Source organism: Lampetra fluviatilis, chromosome 80 (assembly GCF_964198595.1).
Source record: "Lampetra fluviatilis chromosome 80, kcLamFluv1.1, whole genome shotgun sequence".
In the NCBI taxonomy this organism is placed as follows: Eukaryota; Metazoa; Chordata; class Hyperoartia; order Petromyzontiformes; family Petromyzontidae; genus Lampetra; species Lampetra fluviatilis.
The window spans coordinates 1,146,279-1,168,019 of record NC_136354.1 but is presented as its reverse complement, the minus strand read 5'-3'; the positions used below and the strand labels follow the sequence as shown (position 1 = coordinate 1,168,019).

Here is a 21,741-nt window from a genome sequence, read left to right as displayed (position 1 = left end):
GCGCGGGAGGTGATCTTCGTGGCTGTTGGACCGGAATAATTCCCTGCCCGTCGCCAACTCCGCCACCGTGCAGCCCAGCGCCCACATATCCACTCCACATGTCAAGCTATAGCCCAGCAACAGCTCCGGAGCCAAGTATTCTAGGGTGCCACCAACATTCATAGCTGTACAAAAATCACAAGGACAACAAACATATGTGCGTGTGTACACACTGTGTCTTAAACAGCATCATCATCAAACACATAAAAAGTCACATGTACAGACACTCAGATACTCACACACAGACACACTCAGACAGACACTGACATATAGACACTCACACGGACGCAGAGAGACCCATGCATAAAGACAGCCATACAGACACCCACACGCAGACACTCACACACCCAGGTGAGGTCACTCACGTTGACTTTCCACGAAAAAGCTCGTGCCAAAGTCCGTGATCCTCACGGTGCCAGTCACGGTGTCTTTGACGAGAACATTTTCCTGGAGGAGGGGTAGAATGAATTCAAACTCAGAGGTTATGCCGATATCATTCAGCCAGCAGTGGATCAATCACATACCACGACACACGCTAAACAGGGGAACTAGATGAGGCATAGCGCTGTCGACAAGCGTCAGTCAAGTGCAATATTCGCTGTTTTCTGACAGCTGTCACTCGGCGGTGCCCCTTTCAAATGTATCAAAATTAAATTTCGATTTAAAGCTTTCGTGACTGCAGGGATTCATCTTCTTGGTTCTTTCGGTAAAGTCATCACGTAGAAGGGAAGTAATACAATAATAAAAATAAAACATAATAAAAAACATTTAAAAAAAAGGTGAAGACCAGGTCAACTGAGGACGGCTGCTTGCGTTGTGGCCGAAACGTCGTGAGAATTGTTTTATTTTTATTATTGTATTACTTCCCTTCTACGTGACTTTACCGAAAGAACCAAGAAGATGTGTCAAAACTGGAGATGTGAGTAGAGGCGTGTCACGTTCAAAGCACTCTCAGGCACCATCAAAGTGAAGGGGGGTGGCTCTATTGACAACCGATTGCCGTTGCTCCAACAGGAGAGCTGCATGGAGCTCACAGCTCGATGAGTGCCCGTTAACGAGTTAGAGACAAAAAGCCACGCACAAGAGAGTGCACGGATTCCGTGACGCTTTCCACTGCACCTTTGTCTTTGGACGTTTTCAATTTGCAGATTGAAATTCGATAACGAGCAGTTGTCAGGCCAAAATGCACATTTCGCACGTTTTAAAAAAATTACGTTTGACTGTTTCATGTCTCCCAGGGTTTGGGGCAACGCTGATCAACGTTGCCGGTTATCTCTCTGGTGAGTCCCCAAGAGCGACACGACTCTACACGATAGTTTAATTCATACCAGATCACATTCACCAGAGGAGCATGGCCCTGCCTCCTTCCAGTGAGATGGGCAGAGCTTACATATCGACCCTGTGACCAACATGGCCGGTTTTCTCTGTGCAACGAGTCCCCAATAAAGATACACCTCTGCAATCTTAATTTGTAGCTTTCGTGACTGCAGGAATTACTATTTGGTTCTTTCGGTAAAGTCACGTATAAAGCTTGCGTACTTTGTCACCCGTCCTACTCATTGACATGCTAATTGTTTCTCTAACCCCTCCCTCTCTCCGCCCCCACCCCCCTCTCTCTATTTAAGACCTCGCCACAGAGACGTTCTCTCTCTGTGTGCCGATGTGTGTTCTCTTTCTATGTATCTTTCCGATATCTGTCTGCATATATGTCTGTCTATAGTTTTCTGGTTAGATTTGTGTTGCTATTTCTTTTATACCTGTTGATGATTGCTTGTGTTGCAATCGAAACGTCGTATGCTATTATTTAATTAATTATTTTATCTTTATACGTGACTTTACCGAAAGAACCAAAGAGTGATACACTTCTGCACCAAAGTAAAAGCTGAACGGTGTGTCCACTCACTGGCTTGATGTCCGCGTGGACGATTTTCCTGGAATTGATGTGGCGCAAGAACTTGAGGATACCCCTGGTGTAGGTTTTCACCATCGCCATGTCCAACCGCCGGAGCCCTGCATTTCTAATCACTTCATGAAGGCTCTCCCTGTGAGAGAGGCAGAAGCAGCAACAAAAACACGGCATCAGTACCATCCCCTACAATGCTGCACTGATTCTGATAACGGTAATCATGTTCATATTGTACGTTCACATGCACGTTTATGACCAATATTAAGAGTTATAGTTCCGTGTGGGTTGAGGTCGTCAATTTGCCGATAAACCAAATCAGTTGGCATATCTGCCCACTTGACAACTTGATTTCATTGGCTTTGTTGCAGGGTAGTGGAGGGTTATCCATTGGGAGAAGATAAAAACTCAACACAGAACAGAAGCTCGGGATTTTCGCCGAGAGGTACAAGCATCACCACTGCCATGCAGCCACCCTGCTGATTGAGTGGAGGCGTGGGTTGGTGAAAGTCGCAGGGCTAATGGAGAAAAGAGAAGTGGTCTCCAATGCACCCGTGGCACATGGCAGCTCCACAGGATTACAATGCATGGGTGGCGTGGGCATCTCAAAATTAACAGCTTGCCGCGGTGGCGAGATGACATCTCACCCGCCTGGTATGGAGGAGGTCGTAGGTTTGATCCCGACCGTGATGCCTGTACATTTGGAGATTGCATGTTCTCCCCGTGGGCACGTAGATTTTTCTGTGAGTCCACTGGTTTTCCCCTCCACATTTATAATCAAAATGCTACTTTGTTAAGCTTTTATTAGTGGTATGGTCGCTACTAAAAAATAACGAAAGTTTGTTAAGTTAGTTAACCACGTTATTGGCGGAGGGGGGGGGCATGCAGTACATACTTCAACAGCTCCATGACGATACAGTAGTGTCCTCTGAAATTAAATATGTTCAGGACTTTGATGACGTTGAAATCTTCATCACTGCCCTCGTCCTAAAGTTCCAGAGCTATCTGGAGCTCCATCTTCTGGTATGTTTCTTGCTTGGAGCTGCACAGAGGAAGTCCACAAATGAAGAGACTGCATTTGCTTAAGGGATATCCAGAGCCAGATTAAATTCAGAATAAAATAATTAAATATGAATTCACCAGGTCTAACGGTACCATAAGCTCCAGTAGCACACTCGACTAACATTGGTGAGGAGCTCCCACAGAGGGAGCAGGAGCCGACGTAGGGCACCCAATAGGATTTTAAAGTGAAGAACCATTCAAATCGGATTGGTCATTTGAGAAATCTAAATGCAAACGCATGTTAACACAACGCATTCTCACTTCAATGTGGCTCTTCCATTCGGGCACACTTTTCGCATAACGCGGAATGTGCCCGTAATAACACGAACGCGCCCATTGCAACACGGAACGCTTCTCGTTATAACGTAGAACACGCCTGTTAAAGCACGGAACCCGCCTGTTATAACACGATCTGTGAGTAGTCGACAACAGACTACTTTCTTGAGCTGCAATGATACATTACTCGCAATGATAAAGTAACGTGACGGCATACCCTCAGTTATTGGTCTCGTCATCTCAAGGTGTACGAGTGCATTGTATCCCGACAAACATTATTATTACATTATTTATGGGAAAATTATTTTCGCTCAATACTTTTTTACTGAACGCGGAACTTTTCAGGAATGTATCTACAGCATTAAATGAGGAATTACCGTAATGTGCAGGTAATCTTTCAGCAATGGGATGTTTTCCCCAATATTAGTTTACACTGTGTGTGTGTATTTTAAGCTTTAGAGAGGAAAAATCTGAGAACCCAGAAGGAACTGATGCAGAACAGGGGTAGAACATGCAAACTCCATACAGGAGGGCACCCGAATCAGGAGTCGAACCCAGGCCCCCCTTCTCACTTTGATGCACGAGTGTCATCACTGCCAATTTTGGAGCTTTCGTGACTGCAGGAATTATTCTATGGTTCTTTCGGTTAAGTCACGTATAAAGATAAAATAATAAAAATAATACATTACATTTCGATATTTTACTAGGTTATTTAATTTTAGTGTGCCTATCTTCTAATTATCATTGACATGCTAATTTTTTCTCTGCCCCCTCCCTCTCTCCGCCCCCTCTCTATATTTAAGGCCTCGTCACAGAGACGACCTCTCTCTTTCTGCCGATACGTGTTCTCTCTCTCTGTGTGTCTTTGTGATGTCGGTCTGCTTGTGTGTCTGTCTACAGTTTTCTGGTTAGATTTTTGTTGCTATTTCTTTTATACCTGATGACGATTGCATGGGTTGCAATCGAAACGTCGTAGTATGCTGTTATTTAATTTATTATTTTATCTTCATACGTCACTTAACCGAAAGAACCAAAGAATAATGTCATCACTGCATCGCACGGCTGCCCGTGGCAACGGACTGAACAACAACATCGGCCTCGTGACGGCGCGGCTCTGAAGTCTTACCTCGATGGTGACACTAGGATCTTGATGGCCACCAGGATGTTCCTTTTGTGATCAAGGCACTGGATCACCTGGCCTTGACCTCCTTCTCCAATCTTCTTCAGCACCTCATAGCGATAGCGGAGGTGCTCATGCCGGAACTGCACAAAAGGTACAATCATTTAAAGTGAATATAATTAAAATCACAAAGTTTAAGAAGTGAGAATGTATATTCTTTGGGATATGCAAATTCCTTTGTCAAGGCGATCTTCCCCCTCCAACCCAGCTTAAATATACGCTGCCAAGCGTGGTGGTGTTCATTCAGACGCTGTCTCCCCGACAGACCTGTTCTTCACCTGAGGACGGCTGCTTGCGTTGTGGCCGAAACGTCGTGAGAATTATTTTATTATGTTTTATTTTTATTATTTTATTATTTCCTTTCTACACGTACATAGATTGAAAGAAAATAACAAAAAACTAAAAACAATCAAAGGGTTTCCGGGTGAAAATTATCATGTTAATGACAGATTAGTATTCTTTGCTTCTTTCGGTAAAGTCACGTATAAAGTTAAATAATAAATTAAATAATAGCATACTACGACGTTTCGATTGCAACACAAGCAATCATCATCAGGTATAAAAGAAATAGCAACAAAAATCTAACCAGAAAACTATAGACAGACATATAAGCAGACAGACATCACACAGACACACAGAGAGAGAGAACACGTATCGGCACAAAGAGAGAGGGATCGTCTCTGTGACGAGGCCTTAAATATAGAGAGGGGGCGGGGGCGGAGAGAGGGAGGGGGCAGAGAAAAAATTTGCATGTCAATGAGTGGACGACGACGTGGTACGGTATTGCATAGCCGCAACCGATGGGTCGGCACGCAAAGTGGCTGTGTTAGTGTGAAAGCGCAAGTTTGAAATGGGCATAAAGCACGACTATCATCAGAAGGTGGTAGGATGGGAAGATCATAGCCAGTTATGACTTAAACTGGTTGATGACGTCCTTCCAATGATTACTCAGTTTGTACCCATCTTCTCGGTTTAAATTGTGTCTGTGTCGATAAAAATGGATGGCTTCATGAATGAATCTTTGTTCATAGACAAGTGGGTTTGCAAAGTACCTTCGTCATAGAGAAATAAATTCCGTGTGAGCCCACCGCATTAAAACAATGATCAGCCACGGCTGAGGTATTGGTCCTACCGTGTTTCAGATCCTACCTAGTTTCGGATCTGCCTTATGTTCACGAACATAAGGCAGATCTGAAACTGTCGGGTTGGCTGTCCACCACTTGCATTAATATTGGCTACTGACATTTGGGCTATGCCCATTTCAAACCCTAATAAACAGTTTGCCTTTGGAAGCTAACCCCCCTTTTCCTGAAGACGACCGATTTTGTTGCGATTGAAACGTTGTATTTCGATTTAAAGCTTTCGTGACTGCAGGTATTCATCTTTTTGGTTCTTTCGGTAAAGTTACGTAGAATGGAAACAATAAAAATAATAAAATAAAACATAAAAAAATTATTCTCACGTTTCGGCTACAACGCAAGACGGCTGATTGCGTTGTAGCCGAAACGTCTTGAAAATTCTTTTATTATGTTTTATTTTATTATTTTTATTGTTTACATTCTACGTTACTTTACCGAAAGAACCAAGAAGATGAAACGTTGTAGTTTTAGTTTTTGTTATTTTCTTTGAACCTATCTACTTGACTTTACCGAAAGACCCAAAAAATATTAATTCTTGCAGTCACGAAAGCTTTAAGTCAAGATTTAAGTGAGAATGTAATTTTCTAATATATTTTCTGTAATGATTACGTTTTTTAAATCCTTTATATTAAGTTCACTTGCTTGCTTGCTTGCGCGCTTACGACCATCCAAATCTTTCGGTCGTATTTTAACCCACTTGCCGTGATCCAATCGAGCTGACATGTTGCACACAGGCTCGTTGTGCGTGACAATTTATTTTCGTGAAATTTTTTTTCCAAAATTTTCCACTTTTTAGGGAATTTATTTTTTCATATTTAATTTAAAATACCAATGTGATAAAGATGAAACTCTTACTCAAGAAAAACAGAAATGAATAATAAAATAAAACCGATGCCATGCATATAAAAGATTTATAGTGAAAAATCTTTGTTTTTAAATCCTTTATTTAAATCTGTCATTGTGGAATGTTCTGATGTCTGCTGGCTGAGTCACCCTTCAAAATAGAGCTTCTTAGCTCAATGGGATTTACTCGCGATAAAAAAAAAATCCTGATTCTGAAGTGCATTGGTGTGTGTGATAGCCTTGGTTGGTACTTCAGGTGCAATGACAAGAAGCCACAAACCCCGCTACCGATGGGCCCTGTGACCGCCCCCACAGCCGGTGTTTTGTTGCGAGCCTCACCAGAATGTAATTTCGTTCTTGGTCGTCGTATCCATCATTGTTGCATCCCTCAGATTTGTTGTAGAGTGCAAAGTACCACACTTCCTGCATGGCTGCGAGTTCTAGTTTCTCACGGTGGGTCAAGTGAGGGCCAAAGAGAGCCATGATTTCTGCAGACATGAGAATAACAACAACATCTGTGTGATCCCAAAGTTGAGCAATTTGTAGGAAAATATTACAGGATTGGGATGTTTTGGCCAATACCAGTTATGTCTGTATGTATGTTGAACTTCTTTTGCACCGTACGTAGGCAATGGTGCCAAATGGATACGCGGAGGAAGGAAAATTATTCTAAACATGAAAAGTTCTAAAGAAAGTAGTTTTCAATCTAGATGATTTAAAAGTGTATAGCTCCAGTGGCTTCCTAATATCGGAAGTGCATCTGAAAGCGTGTGATGTGCTGAGGCCAGAGCACAGATAATCATCCCCATGCAACATGGCCACCATGATGCAGTCCCCCATGCAACATGGCTACCATTAAGTCCCGCATGCAACACTGCCAACATGAAGTCCCTCACACAACGTGGCCACCTGGATATCACCCATGCATCATGGCCGCTATGAAATCTCCAATGCATCACGGCCACTGTGACATGCACCATGTAACATGGCCATTGTGATGTTCCACCATTCACCATGGCCCTCTGTGACGTCCCTCATTACTGTCCTTACCTTGCGGTGATTTGCTGCAGATGGAGGCGGTGCCCTCTGAGGACAGCGCACTCCACGTGGTGCAAGATTCGCCCTTACTCCTCGCCTCTCCAGCTCGGCTCATCTACACACACACAAAGGTCCACCATGTAAACTTTAGCAAGATGTTGGGGAAAGCGCAGGAGGCGAGCACTGAGCCAGGATCTCTGAGATCCTGGGCTCCACAATCAGGAGGGTCCTGCCAAGATGTTGTGTCAGTTCTCAGCGTTGGGATATTTGGCCAATATCTGATGTCACACTTGGATTTACAATGAGACACGTGTGGAATTAGAGGACACACACAGGTTAATGGCATCCTTCAAACTGTTAAGAGAAGAGGGGCTGGGCCAGGACATGCCACGGCCAGGAGGAACAACGATGGCCGATGGTCAAGAAGAATAACGGAGCTGCAGCCAAGTATCGGAGCACGTTTGACGTTTGAGAGGACAGCTTCCAGAAAGATGGTGCGACAAAATCGGTGCTTGGTGGATTATGCCATCGCAGGATCGTGAGGGGTAGCAGGAACTCAGGGAAGGAGGCCTTCATCCAGTAGTGGATAGATAAAAGTACTGTAGATTCTACGGGAACCTCATTTACCAGTAAAAATATGATAATTGGTTTTTTACCCTTCTATCTGGCAACAAAACTGACACCTTTTTACAAGGAGTCATGTTTGCATAGACCACAATACCTGCAGTCATAATACAAACAAAAAAACATAACTCTGATAACGTGCACTGTCCTTGAAGTTGATTGGTCCACAATAAACTTCACATTATCAGAGTTATGTCTTTTGTTTGTATTATGACTGCAGGTATTGCGGTCTATGCAAACATGACTCCTTGTAAAAAGGTGTCAGTTTTGTTGCCAGATAGAAGGGTAAAAAACCAATTATCAGTACTGTAGATTATTCACATGTAGACAGGCAGGTACACAGACAGGATCTCAGGGGAGATACTCTGATAGATGCACACACACTCAGGCAGGCAAGTAGATGCACACTCAGGTATATGGATAGGCAACAGGTAGCCACACGCAGAGTGGAGAGCACACGTCCATCCATACTTCACCACACGAGTCGAAGAGCCACACGTACCTCCATGGCAGCAACTTGCAGAGCAGGGTGCACAGAACTCACAGCGTCTCTCGTACAGTCCGGGTCTCTGCGTGCGGGGCAGGAGACGAAGGCGATGATCACAAAGAGTCGAGGGGGCGTGAGTGCTCCCAGATCTCAACATGAGTCAAGTCACAACGCGGGCTTACATCCTCACCATGAGCCCACATCATCAACACAGACTCACATCATCACCACTCACTCACAACACGAAATACAAAAACAACCGACATTCGCCACTAAGTAGGGGTGATGACACCACGGCGCATGTGCCGGGCCAGGTGCACTTTTAGTCCACGTGAAGTGTCGAAGGCTGACAAGACGTCACGGGATAGACCCAGGTTCCAAAGGTTGGCTGAGATGACTGGTAGATACACCAGCTGTATCCCAAATGTGCCAACTTGTTGAATTTTATCCGCTACTCGTTGTGAGCGTCACTCCTCTGTCCTCAGTTGTTGTTGGAAGGCGACTGCCTCCTACTGCCCGGTAGGATCCTTCACGAGCTTCCTCGTGAAGGATGCTATCCACACCGCTGATACCAGTCTTCTGCAAGTCCACTCAGCTCCACATCCTCCCATACAGCATCAGTCCATATTTTTGACAGCCCATGTCGTGCCCGTTTAGCCCCCTTTATGCAACCAAAAGAAACTGCAACACCACAATCAACAACATCACCAAGACCACCACCAACACCAACAATACCACCACCATCAGCACCACCACCACTAACAACAAAGATAAAGATCCCCCTTATAGCTGATATAGACTGTTGGGGCAAGTGCTGTTTGCCAGCAGCACCTATGAAGGGCAGAACGGCACACGAGGGGGTGGGTGGCCAGCACCACGCCCGGCCGTCTTTGTGTTTACACACACACAGACTCACACACACACAGACTCACACACACACAGACTCACACACAGACTCACACACACACAGACTCACACACACACAGACTCACACACAGACTCACACACACACAGACTCACACACAGACTCACACACACACAGACTCACACACACACAGACTCACACACACACAGACTCACACACAGACTCACACACACACAGACTCACACACAGACTCACACACACACAGACTCACACACACACAGACTCACACCATTTCTCACATTCGCCAGATGCTCCCCCCGACTCTCTAACGGACAAACTGCCTGAGGGAGACACGAGGGGGCGGTACCAAGTGACCACGCCCACCGTGACGTCGCAGACCTGAGCCCCTCCCCCCCACCGGAGCTCCTCCCCCCCACCGGAGCCCCTCCCCCCCACCGGAGTCCCTCCCCCCACCGGAGCTCCTCCCCCCCACCGGAGCTCCTCCCCCCCACCGGAGCTCCTCCCCCCCACCGGAGCTCCTCCCCCCCATGCCCAACCCCTCGCCCCGCCCCTTCACCCCCCTCGCCCCGCCCCTCCCCCCGCTGCTACTTCCGCTGAGGTCGGGGCGAGTGGTGGCGGCGCTGTGCATTGTGGGTGGCGAGCGGACGATTTGGATTCCCGCTCGCGGCCACCGTCGGTGGCTCGCGAGCTTCTGAAGCGGCGGCTCGCTGGCTGGGCCTCCTCTACGTCGACTCAGCCCGAACAAGGCGAGCACCTTGCACGCTGTGGACGCAGCAGCAGCAGTGGCGGTGGTGAGGGGGGCAGAGGAGGCGCCTGTTGAGGTCACGGCCCTGCTGCTGCTGATGATGATGATGAGAGGCACTGACAGATTGTGGCTGATGGGATGAGTTACATTTAGTTGTTTGTGTCTCTGGAGGGGCGGATTTGTTGTCGTGGCAGAAATGGCCTCGACTAGAGGCCGCGATGTGGAGTATTTGGTCTACTCTCCCACGCTGGGCGTGCCCGCACTTTACCCCGATACACACGCGGGGCGTGAGCTCACTGGGCTTGCAATGCAGAGGTGCAGGTTCGCGTCCATTTTTCACTCACCCACTCAGCCACTCACCCACTCAGCCACTCACTCACCCACTCAGCCACTCACTCACCCACTCAGCCACTCACCCACCCACACACCCACTCAGTCACTCACCCACCCACTCAGCCACCCACTCAGCCACTCACCCACAGAGGGATAAAGACCCTTTATGCAGTGGTATTGTAGTATCTGCGTCAATTTTTTGTTGTTTGGTTATGTTGGTGGTTGTGGTGGTGGTTGTGGTGGTGGTTGTGGTGGTGGTTGTGATGATGGTTGTGGTTGTGATGATGGTGGTGGTTGTGGTTATGATCATGGCTTTAGTTTTTGTTTTATAGGTGGTTGTGGTGGAGGTTACAGGTGGTTATGTTGGTTGTTATGGTAGTTGTGACTCTGGTTGTGGTGGTTTAGGTTGTGGTTATAATTGTGGTTGTGTAACTTGTGGTTATATGTGTGTTTGTGGTTATATTTGTTATAATTGTGTAGGTTGTGGTTGTAGTGGACATAGTTGTGGTGTAGGTGGTTATGATGGTTGTTATGGTAGTCGTATGTATTTTGAACTTCAATTGCACCCTACCCAGCCAACCATACTAATTGGAGGTATGATTATCGTTGTGGTTATTTTATGGTTGTTTTGGTTTTAGTTGTGGTGGTGATTGTGGTTGGTGCAGGTGCTGGGTTGAAAGATGCGTTCCATGTCCTCTGCCCATGCGGCTCCAACAACGATTGCTCCAGCCAGCACTGCCGCCCCTATGGTCACATGACCTTGCCTCCCAGCATACCTTGCAGTCGTCATTGATTCTGGGCCATCTTTACCTCCTGCATCTCTATAGGAGCTCTCGCTTCCTCCACACACTCTCCTCCTACCTCTGCTCTCTCTCCCCGTGTCTCCATCCCCCCTCTTATTTCTGGGTGGTCCAGGTTAAAGGGTTAGGAGTTGACTGGCTGCACTCCGACCTTTGACCTTGGCTGTCATCCGAGTGGGATTGTCGCACATCAGTCAACCCATAGTATCAGGATCTGTCCCATGACCTCATCCTATACCTAGCCTGGAACAGCAGTTAACCTGTGGCACCTACATCTGTCCCGTGACCTCCTGCTGCACCTAGCCTGGCACAGCAGTAAACCCATGGCGCCTGGGTCTGTCCCATGACCTCATCCTGCAACTAGCATGGCACATCAGCAAACCCATGGCACCTGGGTCTGTCCCGTGTCCTACTGCTCCTGCACCTAGTCTGGCACAGCAGTCAACCCATGGCACCTGGTTTGTTGTGATGACATTACCGCCACGTAGTGGCGAATGACGGCCATTGTCGTTGTGAGTTTGTGGGCTTGTGTGTGAGTAATGGTGATTGAGTGTGTGACTATCATGTCGTGTCTGTGTGAGTTGGATGGTAGGGGTGTGTTTATGAGGGTGAGTGTGTGTGTGGGTGTGTGAGTATCATGGTGAGTATGTGAGTGATGGTATGTGACAGTGTGAGTTTGATGGTGATTGTATCATGTTGAGTGCAAGCAATACTGTGAGCTTGACTTATTTCCCCCCCCCCCTCCCTTTACCCACTCTTCCTCCCTCTCCCTGCCCTCCCCTCACTCTCCCCCAACCCTCTACTTCCCTCTCCTTCCCTGCCTCTATCCCTCTCGGCGTGGCCGAGTGGTTACTTCTAAAGAATTATGGAACTATCCCTCTCCTTTCTCCCATAACTACCTCGCCTGTTATACAGGAGGTCGTGGGTTCGATCCCTACCCTCACACCTGCTATATATTTCGAGTTTGCGTGTCTCCCTCTCTCCCCGTGGTCGCGTTCAGAGTGTTTGGTTTTTATAAATGTCGACGTGATGATAGGCCACTTTGTTGACCTATCATTTGTGGCATTTTCCCTTCTGAAGAAGAGCTGTGTAGCTCGGTGGGCATTACCTAGAAAAATTGAAATAGTTTAGTTTCCTCTTTTCCTCCTCCCTTCCTCCCTCTCCACACCCCCTCCCCCCCAGCACAACAAGAAGAAGCAGGAGGAGGATGGGTTGTCTCCCAAGCTGAGCGCTTCCGGGTCCACCTTCATGATCCTCCCTCTGCCCCGGGGGGGGGGGGGGGGGGAAGATCCCCTCACACAGGGTTACGGTACCCCACCCACATACACACGGGGTTACAGTGCCCCCGCCACACATACGCACAGGGGTACGGTACCCCCCACTCACATGCCAGGCTATGTGCACCACACAGAGACCCAAAGACTCGCACATAGATCCATAGACTCGCATAGACCCATTGACTCACACAAACCAATTAACTCAAACAAAGACCCATGGAAACACGGACAATATACTTACACAAAGACACATAGACTCACACAGACTCATCCACTCGTGCACCCACCCACTCAACGACTCACAGGCTTACTCGCTCACCCAATCCCTCACCTACTCACTCAGCCGCTCACTCAGAAACTCACTCAAGAACTCGCTCACCCATTTACCCACCCACTTGCTCACCCACTCGTGCATCCACTAACAGAATCGCTCATAAACTCACCCACTCACACGCTCAGAAACTGACTCACAAAATAATTCACCCACTCAATCGTACACTCACTCGCCCACTTACCCATGCACGCACAGATTCACCCACTTACTTACTCGCTCACAGACTCCCTCTCTGATAGACTCGCTCATAGACTCACTCGCTCACAGACTCAATCACTCACAGACTCACTTAGAAGCTCTCACCCACTAACTTATTCAGAAACTCACTCAACTACCGACCCACTTACTTAAAAACTACCTCACTTATCCGCACCCACTCGCTGACCTACTTATTCATCCACTCGCTCAGCCACTCACTGACCAACTCACTCACTCACAGACTCAGTCGCTCACTCATCCACTCCGAAATTCATTCATCCACCCACCACTCAATAATTTCATCCATTCACTCATCCACTCACTCAACCACTCACTCATTCAACAACCCACTCACCCACTCACTTGGAGACTCTCACCCACTCACTCACCCAGTCTATTAGACACTCATTCAGAAACTCACTCACCTACTCACTCACCCACACAATCGATCAATCACTCATATACTAAATCACGCACCCACCCACACACTCACTCACCCACTTTTCCACTCACTTAAGAACCCACTCCCTCAACCACCAACTCAGAATATCACTCCTCCACTCACTCACCCATTTACTCACCCACTCGCTCACCCACTCATTCAACAACTTTCTCACTCGTGGACTCACTTGCTTATCCACTCACTCATCCACTCACTCATCCATTCACTCATCCACTCGCTCATCCAATCTCTCACCCACTCGCTCACCCACTCACTCACAGACTGACTCAGAAACTCACTCACCCATTCACTCACCCATTCACTCTCAGACTCTCAGACTCACTCGCTCACAGACTCACTCACTCACAGACGCACGAAGAAGCTCACTAACCCACTAACCGATTCAGAAACTCGGTCAATCACCAAACCACCCACTCAAAAACTCCTTTACTCATCCACACTCAATCACTAACCTATCTACTCATTTACTCAATCAGCCACGCTTACTCACTAACTCGCTCACTCATGCACTCAGAAAATCACTCATCCACTCACTTAAAAACTCCTACAACCACCGACCCACTCGCTCAAAAACTCACGCATCTACTCTCTCGCTCACTTTCTTATTTACTCACCCACTCCCTCACCAATTCACTCGTTTCCCCACTCATTCCTTCAGTCACTCACTCATTCAGCAACTCGGTCAATCATTATCTAATTCAATCACTCGCCCATTCACTCGGAGACTCACTCGCTCACTCAACCTCCACTCACTCACCCACTAACCGACTCATAAACTCACTCAGCTACTCACCACTCATTCACCCACTCATCCACTCATTGAATAAATCACCTACTCGCCCACTTTCTCAGCCACTCAATCAGAAACTCATTCACCTACTCACCCACACAATCACTCACCCACTTACACTCGGGAGTGGGTGGTTTTAGAGTTCAATGTTAATCATTGGGACTCCCATCGGGTTCAGTGTTGCTCACTGGGTCTCCCATAGGGTTGAGTGTTATTCAATGGGTCTCCCATAGAGTTCAGTGTGACTCACTTGGGCTCCCATCGGGTTCAGTGTTAATCACTGGGTCTCCTATAGGGTTCGTGTTAATCACAGACCCATAGATTCCTAAAGCCCTAACCCTATAAACACCTAAGCCTCTATACCCCTAACCCTCTAACCCTCCAAACCCCTATACTCCGAAAACTATAACCCTCTAATCCCCTTCACCCTTAACACCCTAACTTTTTAATCCCCTTAACCCTTAAACCCCTCACCCTCTAAACCCCTCACCCTCTAAACCCCTATGCCTCTAAATCCAACCCCCTAACCCTTTGAACCCCTAACTTTCTCCAATCCCATAATAAAGGTTTTTTTTTTTGCGGTAAGATCGTGTGAATATAAATGTGTCTTAAAACCCGTCACCACCCAACACAGCCAATTAATAAAGTTTGTCACGTGAACAAAAAGTGCCACTTAGTTTATACTTTAGCACATCGGTGTGTTGGAGACTAACCCAAATTAACCTTTATTATGAATAACCCCTCAACCCCATAACTCCCCCTGCGTCACCCCCCATGTCCCCCCTCACCCCCCTCACCCCCCTCACCCCCTTCACCCCCCTCACCCCCCTCACCCCCCTCGCCTCCCCCAGCTGCTACTTCCGCTGAGGCCGGGGCGAGTGGAGGCGGCGCTGTGCATTGTGGGTGGCGAGAGGCTGATTTGGATTCCCTCTCACGGCCACCGTCGGTGGCTCGCGAGCTTCTGAAGTGGCGGCTCGCTGGCTGGGCCTCCTCTACGTCGACTCAGCCAGGAGAAGGTGAGCACCAAGCGCGGTGTCGACACATCAGAAGTGGCGGTGGTGGGGGGGGGAGACAAAGGAGGCACCTGGCCCACAGGTGCCTGCTTTGTCTCACTCTCTCTCCCCGTGTCTCCATCCTCTCTCTCCCCGTGTCTCCCTTCTCTCCCCGTGTCTCCCTCCTCTCTCTCCCCGTGTCTCCCTCCTCTCTCTCCCCGTGTCTCCCTCCTCTCTCTCCCCGTGTCTCCCTCCTCTCTCTCCCCGTGTCTCCCTCCTCTCTCTCCCCGTGTCTCCCTCCTCTCTCTCCCCGTGTCTCCCTCCTCTCTCTCCCGTGTCTCCCTCCTCTCTCTCCCCATGTCTCCCTCCTCTCTCTCCCCGTGTCTCTCTCCTCTCTCTCCCCGTGTCTCCCTCCTCTCTCTCCCCGTGTCTCCCTCCTCTCTCTCCCCGTGTCTCCCTCCTCTCTCTCCCCGTGTCTCCCTCCTCTCTCTCCCCGTGTCTCCCTCCTCTCTCTCCCCGTGTCTCCATCCTCTCTCTCCCCGTGTCTCCATCCTCTCTCTCCCCGTGTCTCCCTCCTCTCTCTCTCCCCGTGTCTCCCTCCTCTCTCTCTCCCCGTGTCTCCCTCCTCTCTCTCTCCCCGTGTCTCCATCCTCTCTCTCCCCGTGTCTCCATCCTCTCTCTCCCCGTGTCTCCATCCTCTCTCTCCCCGTGTCTCCCTCCTCTCTCTCCCCGTGTCTCCATCCTCTCTCTCCCCGTGTCTCCCTCCTCTCTCCCCCCGTGTCTCCCTCCTCTCTCTCCCCGTGTCTCCCTTCTCTCCCCGTGTCTCCATCCTCTCTCTCCCCGTGTCTCCCTCCTCTCTCTCCCCGTGTCTCCATCCTCTCTCTCCCCGTGTCTCCATCCTCTCTCTCCCCGTGTCTCCCTCCTCTCTCTCCCCGTGTCTCCCTCCTCTCTCTCCCCGTGTCTCCCTTCTCTCCCCGTGTTTCCATCCTCTCTCTCCCCGTGTCTCCCTCCTCTCTCTCCCCGTGTCTCCATCCTCTCTCTCCCCGTGTCTCCATCCTCTCTCTCCCCGTGTCTCCATCCTCTCTCTCCCCGTGTCTCCCTCCTCTCTCTCCCCGTGTCTCCATCCTCTCTCTCCCCGTGTCTCCCTCCTCTCTCTCCCCGTGTCTCCATCCTCTCTCTCCCCGTGTCTCCATCCTCTCTCTCCCCGTGTCTCCCTCCTCTCTCTCCCCGTGTCTCCCTCCTCTCTCTCCCCGTGTCTCCCTTCTCTCCCCGTGTCTCCCTCCTCTCTCTCCCCGTGTCTCCCTTCTCTCCCCGTGTCTCCCTCCTCTCTCTCCCCATGTCTCCATCCTCTCTCTCCCCGTGTCTCCATCCTCTCTCTCCCCGTGTCTCCCTCCTCTCTCTCCCCGTGTCTCCCTCCTCTCTCTCCCCGTATCTCCCTTCTCTCCCCGTGTCTCCATCCTCTCTCTCCCCGTGTCTCCATCCTCTGTCTCCCCGTGTCTCCATCCTCTCTCTCCCCGTGTCTCCCTCCTCTCTCTCCCCGTGTCTCCCTTCTCTCTCTCCCCGTGTCTCCCTCCTCTCTCTCCCCGTGTCTCCCTTCTCTCCCCGTGTCTCCCTCCTCTCTCTCCCCGTGTCTCCCTCCTCTCTCTCCCCGTGTCTCCCTCCTCTCTCTCCCCATGTCTCCATCCTCTCTCTCCCCATGTCTCCATGTCCCCTTCTCTCTAGGTGGTGCAGGTTCAGGAGTTTACTGGCTGCACTCCGACCTTTGGCCTTGGCTGTCGCCCAAGTGGGATTGTCGCACAGCAGTCAACCCACAGCATCAGTATCTGTCCCATGACCTCCTCCTGCACCTAGCCTGGCACAGCAGTCAACCCATGACACCTGGCTCTGTCCCGTGACCTCCTCCTGCACCTAGCCTGGCACAGCAGTCAGCCCATGGCACCTGGGTTGTTGTGATGATATCACCATCATGCCGTGGCAAATTACGGCTGTTGTCGTTGTGAGTTTGTAGGTTTGTGTGTGAGTAATGGTGCGTGTGTGACTTTCATGACGTGTGTGAGAGTAGGATGGTCGGGGTGTGTGAGTATCATGGTGAGTGTGTGGGTGTGTGTTAGATGGCTGGCAATGTTGATGGGTGGTGATGATGATGCAAGCCTTGTGCTCGAGAATGGCACACTGAAACTAATATCACGTAGCTACTTCTGAGTACCCTTCAAGTGCTGTCTGGTCCACATCGTAAAGGGCAGGACTTTCCCACCTGTTCTTTATTTAAGGGCAACGTTGGTCACAACAATGTTATTACTTCTTACAGCTGGAATTTATCCTAAGTACATGGAGAACCACATTGCAGCCATGTGATAGTTGATGTTGTGCAGTGAATGATGACCGGGCTGAGACCATTGACTCGCTAGACTTGAGAATCTGCTTTGATCACAGGTGACTGCCTGGATTCAATCCCAGGTACTCCGTGGTGCCAATTCAGTGCTATGACCTCAAGGTCCATGGGCCACCTCTAAACACCCCCCACGATAAAGACATAAGCAGCAACCTGTTTAGTGAGCAGCAGCATTCTTTGAATATGTTTCCAAAGCAATTGGGATTGTGGAGCAGTGGCACAGTCCTGCATTTCCTTTCTCTTTAATCCACCAAACGCAACTTTCCGCTAGATTGTGGCGCACCCATTTTTACACTTGTTTCAACTGCTGTGGCAGATGGTGGAGCAGAGGGGCAGTGGAGCAGAGGGGCAGTGGAGCAATGAGGCAGTGCAGCAAAGGAGCAGTGGGGCATTGGAGCAGTGGATCAGTGGGGCAGATGAGGGGTGGATTTGTCGTGAAGAAGGCGAATCACCTGAATATGTGCTCTGAAGAAGAACCATTTCCCAAAACGTTTCTTTTTATCTATGTCCTTGTCCCACCGCACACACAGCCGGGACACCGCACACACGAGCCAAGGCACATTTAACCAACCCAGGCAGCACTCGCAAGCAATGCAACGTTACGTTGTGTCCTCATGAGTTGATTTCACAAAGTTTATAGTAACAACAACAACAAAAATATTGATCCTAATTCTTAACCGGGTGGCCTTGAGACTTGGCATGTGCAGGTTTTGTTCATTGTCTGCACCAGACCCCTGCAGCTGTCTCATTCTGGGTCCGCTGCCCCTTACATGTCCTGGAAACCATTGCAAGGTCATCGCATGAGGACCGCCTGGATGAAAACCAGCATGGAAGGAGCCCAGTGTGGGGCCGGCTATGCTAATGAAATAGCCCCATGTGTGTGTGATGTGAGGTCTCCTGGCAGCAGACATTCTCCGCTGCAGTGCTGGCATCTGCTGCTCAGTTTCATTCCCCAGCTGTGGTCCCAGTGGCATCTTGGGTTGTGTGGTGATAGCGGTCACGGTTGGCACCGATCCACGACCACCACCCCTACTGGGCGGTGGACCTGCCTCCACAAAGTAGCATGTGGCAGAGGAGTGAGGTGAACGCTCTCGCCATGCGAGCGAGGCACCCTCGCTTCCTCTTCTTTTCGTGCATCTCCACCTGCACCTCCTCCATCTTCTCCTCTGTCTCATCCTCTTCCATCCCCTCTTCTTCATCCTCCACCGCCATCTTCTCCTCTACCTCTTCTTCCTGTGCCATCTCTGTCTTCTTCTCCATCTTCTCCACTAGCACCATCTCTTCCTCCTTCATCTTCTCCTCACCCTCCTGCACCACCATCTCCTCCACCCTCTTCTCTTCCTCCTCCGCCATTACCATTGTTTCCCCTTTGTCCGTAGTCTCCATCTCCTCCACCACGACCATCTGTTCATCCTTTGTTGTCTTCTTGTCCTCCATCTCCGTATTGTCTTTATCCTCTCCCTCCGTGCTCTCCTCCATTGTCACCATCACAATCTCGTCCTCCTTTGCCTTCTCTTCCTTTGATTTCTCCTCCTCCGTCTCTACTTCATCCTCCATCATCTCCTTCACCTCTTCCTTCGTCTCCTTCTCCACAACCTCTGACTTCGCTTCAAAGGCCTGGAGGAGTGAGGAGGAGGGCTGCTTTAGCTCAGATCTGTTAAGAGACAAACACGACACCGTTCCACTTTCCTGCTACGGCAGACATCGCCATCTACTCAACGTCCGGGGGTGGAATGTGTGGCGGATTCATTCGAGCTTAATATGAACAGCAATAACGACATGGCCAGTGAGTGTGCTTCATATTGGCACTGTCATTCTCATGGGGCAAGGCTATCCTTGAGATAGGTTCAGCTGTGTCTCACACAGACTGTTGTGGTTTCACAGTAGTGGGTGACGTTGCTGTGTCAATTTAGCCGAATCATTTTTAGTGACATTTTTATGTGTATTCTAATTGATCCCTTGGACATAATGGTCTACACATTAAAAATGACATCGGTGGAGATCATGAATGTCCACTGTGATGGAATGGGTGTGTATCTTTGTGGTCAATGCAGCGGCAGTAATAACCAGGGCAGGAAGCAAGATCTGAACTGTAAGTGGTGAGCGATGAGTGTGCGACCCTTTGGCTGCTTCAACCGATCCACGATTTCTATCAAATATCCGACAGTGATTTGAGGTCGACAGAGCCGCCTCCCTTGACGTCGAAGGCATCTCAGAGTGCATTGAGCACGATGAGCCACTCACATCTCGCATCTCAACGCATTTGAAATTGGACACCCCTCCCAGTGGTCGCTGTCTCTGCATTACAAGGCAACTTGGCAGCTGGCCTGGAAACAGGCAATTATTACGGTGGATGGAAGGTTAAATGGAGAAATATGGCCGCATCGTTATCTGGTCTCACTCAGAAACCAATTATGGAAAGTAAATCTGTCCACAGTATAGCGGAATGTACACGTGGGGTTTGCAGTGTCTGTATATTTTGTGAGTGCAGCAGGGCTGGAGCACCTGTGCCTCAGCAGCAGAAGGGACCTGGGTTTGATTTCCACGTTGGGCCACGTTATCTGTGTGGAATGTGCTGCCCCCTGTTCTGGGAGGATTCTGCAGCTTTCTCCCTGTAACTGAACCCACACAATGCAAATCACTCAATTTGGATCACAAACAGCAGCAACTTTGTTACCAACTGCGAGCAAACTTGACAGGACCCTCCTGAAAAAAAGTCTTGAGACTTAGTGAGGCTCATCCTGCGTAAACAAGCATGATAATAAATAAATAAATGAAAATAAACACACACTGGACACACGCAGAGTGGTTTACCGTTGCTCAGCGGCTCCAGAGTTTGCTTTCTCTTCTTGGAAGCCTTCTTCTCCAAAGCTCGGAGCAATCGGGCCCTGCACAGGAGTGGCGGCGGTGGTGGTGGTGGCGACGGTGGTGCTGGCGGTGTTGGCAGAGGCGGTGTCAGTGGTGGTGGTGGTGGTGTTGCTGGTGGTAGCGGTCTGGAGCCAGTGTTGCTCGATCTTGGCGAGGCGCTGCTCCTTCTCGAGGCGCTTTTCCTCCATGAGGCACTTTTGCTCCACTAGACGCTTCTCCTCCATCAAGTGCTCCTGAAGTTTTACCTCAATGAGGCGCTTCTCCTGCATGAGACGTTTCTCCTCGACAAGCTTCACCTTGCAAAGGCAACTCTCAAGATGCTTCTTCTTCTCGAGATGCTTCAGCTCTACGAGACGCTTCACCTCAAAGAGGCGATTGTGTTCCTCCACCCGCCTCTCCTCTGAGACACTTCTCCTCTGAGGCACTTCTCTTCCTCCACCCGCTTCTCCTCTATGAGGCGTTTTTCCTCCATGAGGCGCTTGTCTTCCTTGACCCGCTTAGCTTCTATGAGGCGCTTCTCCTCATCGACACACTTCACAATGGCGAGACGCTTCTCCACCTCCAGATGCTTCTCCTCGAGACGCTTCACGTCGCGAAGGTGCTTTTCCTCCATGAAGCGCATTTCCTCAAGGAGGCGCTTTTCCATGACGCGTTTCACGTCATTGAGGATCTTGTTTCTAAGGCACTTCTGCTCCGCGAGGTGCTTCAGCTTGGCGAGGCGCTTCACTTCAATGGGGCGCTTCTCTTCCATGATGCGCTCCTCCGCAAAGCGCTTCTCCTTGAGGTGCTTTTCCTCCTGGAGACGCTTCACTTCTGCGAGGTACTTCACTCTGGAGAGACGCTTCTCCATATGCTTCTCCTCGAGACACTTCACCTCACGGAGCCGCTTCTCCTCCATGAAGCGCTTCTCCATGGAGCGCTTCTCAATGACGCGCTTCTCCATGGAGCGCTTCTCCTCAATGACGCGCTTCTCCATGAGGCGGTTCTTGAGGAGATTGTCTCGAAGGCATTTCTCCTCTGGGATGTGCGTCACCCTGGCAAGGCGCTTCATCTCAATGAGGCGGTCCTCTTC

The 21,741-nt window shown here is 49.5% G+C and overlaps 2 long non-coding RNA genes across 2 annotated transcripts; one reads left to right on the top strand and one right to left on the bottom strand.

Moving 5' to 3' along the window:
- Positions 1 to 6,898: 6,898 nt before the first annotated feature.
- Positions 6,899 to 8,678, bottom strand: LOC144953659 (uncharacterized). Its single transcript, XR_013640880.1, has 3 exons — positions 8,607 to 8,678; positions 7,493 to 7,595; positions 6,899 to 6,930 (listed from the first exon to the last, which is right to left on the bottom strand). It is a non-coding gene; the product is annotated as an uncharacterized LOC144953659 (long non-coding RNA).
- Positions 8,679 to 12,599: 3,921 nt separating this feature from the next.
- LOC144953670 (uncharacterized) lies at positions 12,600 to 17,277 on the top strand. The gene is made up of 3 exons (XR_013640881.1): positions 12,600 to 12,664; positions 15,269 to 15,433; positions 17,132 to 17,277. It is a non-coding gene; the product is annotated as an uncharacterized LOC144953670 (long non-coding RNA).
- Positions 17,278 to 21,741: the final 4,464 nt, after the last annotated feature.